We start from the raw sequence: 6,245 nt of genomic DNA on the forward strand, positions 1-6,245 counted from the left end.
GAACGTTTATGCGGTTCGTTCAACTATTATTTTTTTTTTGGGGGGGGGGTAATGAAAGTGATCGAAATTAATTTCTTGACGACATAATAGTAAACAAATGGTTGGAATGGTAATACAAAACGAAACAAAAACTAGCACTCCCCTAACAGGCATCACAGTTTCAAACAAAAATTGTTTATTCCAAAAGTCGAGAAGGTAGGCAATTTTTCCGAACACGAGTGATAGCTTAGATTCACTTCGTCATTGGACACTGCAAGGAGCGGATAAACGAATCTAACTTCTGATCTATCACACGTGACTTAGGAATAAGCTTGGAATTTGTTGGTTACATAACATTCAAATTTTAATGTAAGTGCGCTACTCATTTGCATTGCATCTTATTTTTCTCGGCGATAGGCTTAGCTTGAATTACAGCTACACGTAATCTACTTTAAGTGTTAACCTGTGATAGAAAAAAAAAGTATAATATTTTGCTGTAATAATGTTTATGGAGACACGAAATTACAGTTTCTATTCTAACTTTATTTTTTATGCTATGTTTAGTAACACGTGTAATGACTATAGGACTTTTATACACTTATATTTCATAACATACTGGACACTTCTTTTATCATCATCTATTGGCGAGTGAAAAAAACAACACCAACAAAACATTTCGTAACATACTGGACACTTCTTTTATCATCATCTATTGGCAAGTGAAAAAAACAACACCAACAAAACATTTCGTAACATACTGGACACTTCTTTTATCATCATCTATTGGCGAGTGAAAAAAACAACACCAACAAAACATTTAGGAGATTTTTATCTCTGAAATATGGAGTCGATATCGATTCCAAATACTATCAAAAAGTGGGTGATAATTCATGAATACAAGTAAGAACTCAGAACATCCGGTGAAAACTACTGTATATTACTTGCTCAATCGGCAAGTGTTGGGTGAAATTTAGTTTTGAATTTTTAAGTTGCTTTGTAGGCTGAGCTCAGATTAAATTAGGTTTAGGAAAAATTTAGGTTATACGTTCGTTGACTTCTTATATTGCTTTTTGATTTGTGGTAACATTAATTCCACTTATATGGTTTTCGTCTGATGTTATAGATATATTAATAACTGTTAGTTTGTTTGGTGCGGATATTCGAGCAAAGCTAGCCGTCCCTATTTTTGAACTGATAGACTGCTGTGAAGGTAACTAATCCACAGTAACAAACTACAACTTTTGGACTACTTTAATTGAATAGTGGGATTTGGTCGTCGTTCTTATAATGAACCCCCACAGTCACAAAGTGCAGAGTGCAATCTTGCAACAACGGGGCGCAAACCATGGATCCTCAGATTCACAACTTGTGCACACTAAATATTACCTCCTGTCTTGATAGATTGAAAAATGAAGGTTTAAGCCGCGATGGGAACAAGTAAGATATGTTATTGTGAGAATAAATTAAAGGAAAATTTGACGAATATGTTAATTTCTATTGTTTACAAATAATTTACATGTAGGCCCTCTTGTGGCTATCTTTTAAAATAGGACATAATTGTTGTGATATTTTATTTCAACTGAGCATCTCCCTTCGAGGACAGTTAATAACTTAAGTAATGTTTACTAACCCGGTTACACAGCAGCCTTTTTTCTCAAGGACGTTTGTAATTAAGTTGAAGACGTGTAATTGTAGCTCATAATTACAGTCTGGTGACTGCAGTTCAATACCACATAAATTACTCTCTGAAATTAATTATATTCTAATTATATTCATACAAGAAACTAAAACCGACTCCTGAAGACATTCCAGTTGAAAGGAAAATTACTAAAACGCTTTAATTAAATCAGTGATCCGCCTGCTATTTGTGGTTTATATACAATATTCCTCAATTTACGAAGCGAAAACAGCTGAAATACTGCTAAGTCAAAGGAAGCTTTTGGATTTTTCTGTTTATGTTTGTTTATTTGAAGTTAAGCACAAAGCTACAGAATGGGCTATCTGTGCTCTGCCCACCACGGGTATTGAAACCCTGATTATAGCGTTGTAAGTCCACAGACATACCGCTATGCTACTGGGGGGCAGGATTTTCTGAAGTGAAAATGGAGTAGCATGTTGTCTGACATTGGATTGTACTGTAGCTTTACAGCACAGACAGTAAAGGAGTAAAAATGGTACTTTATTGTCAGGTTCTCTAATCTTCTGAGAAGGGGAAACAATTGTCCCCACAATTAGCGTCCCTGGCTTAAAATAACCGTAACTGTTAGTGTAATCGGTTTAGTAAGGGCCTACTGTCATGGCGATCCCCTGTAGGATGTGTCACATAGATCGCACATTCTCTAACATAAATCATAAGTATAAGCATTCGTGTGAATATTAAGCGATGACAAATAAATAAGATACGATGTTAAGTATCTCTATTTTAGTTTTTTCATATTTATATATGTTTGTGTGTGTGTGTGTCTGTCTGAGTTATGTCGTACAGAGGTTCATTTTCTTTTCAGTGATTTTATGTTATTTGGAACACTGTATAGACATTTGTCTATGATTTTACTTCATTTAGTAATAGTTTGATGTGTTATACGAGATTTCAAGTCTACATTTTATTTTGCGCTATTATATGAAACTAAAAACATGTGTATTGTTTTTCAAAAAATAGATAACTGCCCATGGAACCTGTCGTAAAAGTATTAAGCTTTTTCAGTAAATTTAAAACAACAAAAACACCATTATATCATAGGAGGGCCACGTTAATTTTATCATAGCGGCACATAACGGTTTTGATACCCGTGGTGGGCAGAGCACATATAACCCAGTATAGCTTTGTACTTAACTTCAAATAATCTCAAACGTAATCTTTATTAAACATGTACATTTAATCAGGTCTTTGTAATCTGTTTGTTTTTATAATTTCGCTCAAAGCTACACTTGTAATCTATTGGATAGGAAATACATACAAGACTGCCAACATCAAAAATCTCGTATAGTTAGAAACAGCATCAATTGCCCCCCAGGGGTTCACGAAATACACGAATAGTTATTCTTCACCTTACTAATCGTTCCTAAAGTCTCACATCCCAACAATGAAGAGAGTCAGAGATTATTTTTTTATTTCTTTTATGACCGTCGTAAGAATACAGAATATGACTGTTTGTGTGTGAGCATTAATCTATCTGTGTATGCGACCTTAGAGTTCAGTGTTAACGTACATAGTAAAACCAACGTTACAATAACAAAAATGACTGAGCGAACACCACAAAGCTCCCTGTACGGCAGACCATGGCGAGATTTATTACTTTTTTATTTTAACTTTAGGCTGTGTTATTCTATAAAAAGCCTGGGTAATAATAAAGTGTTTGCCAGATGAAAATATGCATCAAGATTTGGCCTGCACTCGAGACTTTTCCCAATACTGAGCATGCAAACGTAACTTCCAAAAGGCGATAATCCCAAAATATAATCCCATGACTACAGCACTAAAATTCAAAACATACAAATACATCATTTGCCAGTTTACCGAAGATGTGGAAGGTCCCTTTAGGTCACCAAGAATTGTTCCCTAAACGTTTTGAATTAAGATTTTGTATACACTAACTAAATTAATTCTTTACTTATAATCCGTAATAATTTATAAGCATCTTGCAAATAAACTGAAATATATGACTATTCAAATCTATATAAATTTCAGGTACACATCTACCACCAGTTAGCACATGAACATGTTCATTAGTTTTTAATCCACCTCAGTTGATCAAAAGGCACAAATACTGCGCCAGTTACTGTTGTTAAGAATGGTGCCAACTAGTGGCGTTGCAAGACATTTTTTAACGTTATAATATAACATAAGATTGTAATGGTACGGAGATTATCTTAATATATAAAATATAACAAAAACCAGAACATAGCCTTACAAACGTTATTGATGCTGTTTCTAACTATACGAGATTTTTGATGTTGGCAGTCTTGTATGTATTTCCTATCCAATATCGTGCCAGCAGAGACTGCATGTTATCGAGTATTTTGATTTCTCTTCGCTCGAAAATTTAAGATCTGAAATTGTTGTTTAGCTCAGTAATACATTGGTGAAAACCCTTCACGACACTTGTAATGACGAAAGAGAGGGAGAGAAAAACACGATTAAGGATTTATTTGTTTTTGAATTTCGCGCAAAGTTACTGGAGGGCTATCTGCACTAGCCGTCCCTAATTTAGCAGTGATAGACTAGAGGGAAGGCAGCTAGTCAACACCACTCCCTGCCAACCTTTAGGCTACTCTTTTACCAACGAATAGTGGGACTGACTGTCACATTATAACGCCCCCACGGCTGAAAGGGCAAGCATGTTCGATGACGAGGATATTTGAACACGCACTTTAACCATCTGGCCATGGCAAGCCTTGTGATTAAGGGACAACCAATTTTTTTAATGAAGGTAATAACCTAGCACTGTGTAAAAATGACTTTTCATTTGTATTACCAGAAACCCTTAACAGTGACGATTCAGACAAATCCACGTTTCTTCTTTGTAATGCGAACAAAGCTAGTTTGCCAAGTTAAATAGAATTCAAAAGATATAATGTTAGGTGAAGGTTGAAACATATTCAACAATTGATGTAAAGCAGGATAATAAAGAAAAAGCCAGTCTCTTACTTTCAAGTCGTACTGCGTTCCGTGTGCAAGTAAACGAATTCGTTGAAATACTGATTCCGTATTTCCTGCAATTTAATAATTATCTAAAAGCGCTGTTTAAGAAACAGTTGAAACTCTGTATATGTTGAAATTACATTACTGTTTACTGGTGCAACTACTGTTTACTTGTGGAACACAAGTGTGCAACCAGAAGGATGTATTTTACCATTTGAATTCACTTTACTTCTAAGTGGCTGGCTACCCAGGACCCAGAGCATTTCGCTCATTAAACCGGCTAAGTTAGAAAACATAAGTTGAAATTATAAGTATAAATGATATGTTAAGTAACATTAAACTGGCAAAACATCCTTTAATGATGGAAAAAGTGGTATAACATCATTAAAAGGATGCTAATAATTATAGCCATATCAATGTCTGCTGGCTCAGCAGGGTTTTTTAGTATCAATGTTGTGCGATAGAATTTCAACTTCATTTCGTTTGATGTTCGCCGTCACCGACGAGACCTTTCGTATAGCAAATAAGACCTTCTTTTAATGGATCATTATTCGCCAACTTGAGCGTCATACACCATAAAGCTACATTAACTTGTCCGATAGCCGTGTTAGTAGTTTGTCAGGATAGTACTAGAGTCACGACTGTAACTCGTCTAACGACAGTGGTAGACTCGCTGATGAAGAAATGTTCGGTACGAAACTTCATGCTACGGTGTTCATTCCAAACACCTGGTACATGATTTTCATTAATAGTGTAGTATCCGCTGGTCAGTTTCTTTAGCCCAATTCAAATGTGAATTTCTTTCCGAGTTATTAAAATTTCTGGAAAAAATGTACATATCGCGCAATTTAGAAAGATTGTCCAAAACATCTGGTTTGATATGAAATTCTTGAAGCAGAAGTCCCATAGAATGTGAAACAAACCTGTTTCCCTGCTTTTAGCAAAGAAACAAGGCTTAACAGCAGTGTTTCAATATGATAAGGATGTTTGTCAACAAAGAGACATGTCGTGGTAAACAATACAGGTTGCGCAAAAGACTTCACTGGAGAGTTACGCACACTTGTGAAATAGTACATGTTGATTGTAATTATATCAAACAATGGAACAAAGGGCCTAATTGTCTTGGGAGGAGGTATATATCCTTGAACAGAAAAGCTACTACTGCAATAAGAAAATTACGAACTAATGGTAGAAATTATCCCTATTGCAGGAAATCGCCGACGTTAAACTGGCGTCGCTAATACTTCTAGTAGTAGACTCTAATTGTGTGGTATTTACTCAAAAGTTGTTATGAAACTGGATAGTTGAAACGAGGGTTAGCAAAGACATAACTGTTATCATACGTATACTTGAAATATAGTTGTTTGTCTTAAAGGAAATCAGAAAAATTATGAAAAACAATATATTTATATTTAACCGCGAAATCGTGACCAAAATCCCAAGAGTATGGTGAAAATGTTTCACATAATCAGATCCGGTAGTACTGAACCCCCCCCCCCGGTGGCACAGCGGTATGTCTACGGACTTACAACGCTAGCATCAGGGTTTCGATACCCGTGGTGGGCAGAGCACAGATAGCCCATTGTGTAGCTTTGTGCTTAATTAAAAACAAACAAACAAACCG

The sequence above is a fragment of the Limulus polyphemus genome, unplaced genomic scaffold (genome assembly GCF_000517525.1).
Source record: "Limulus polyphemus unplaced genomic scaffold, Limulus_polyphemus-2.1.2 Scaffold1014, whole genome shotgun sequence".
NCBI classification, from domain to species: Eukaryota; Metazoa; Arthropoda; class Merostomata; order Xiphosura; family Limulidae; genus Limulus; species Limulus polyphemus.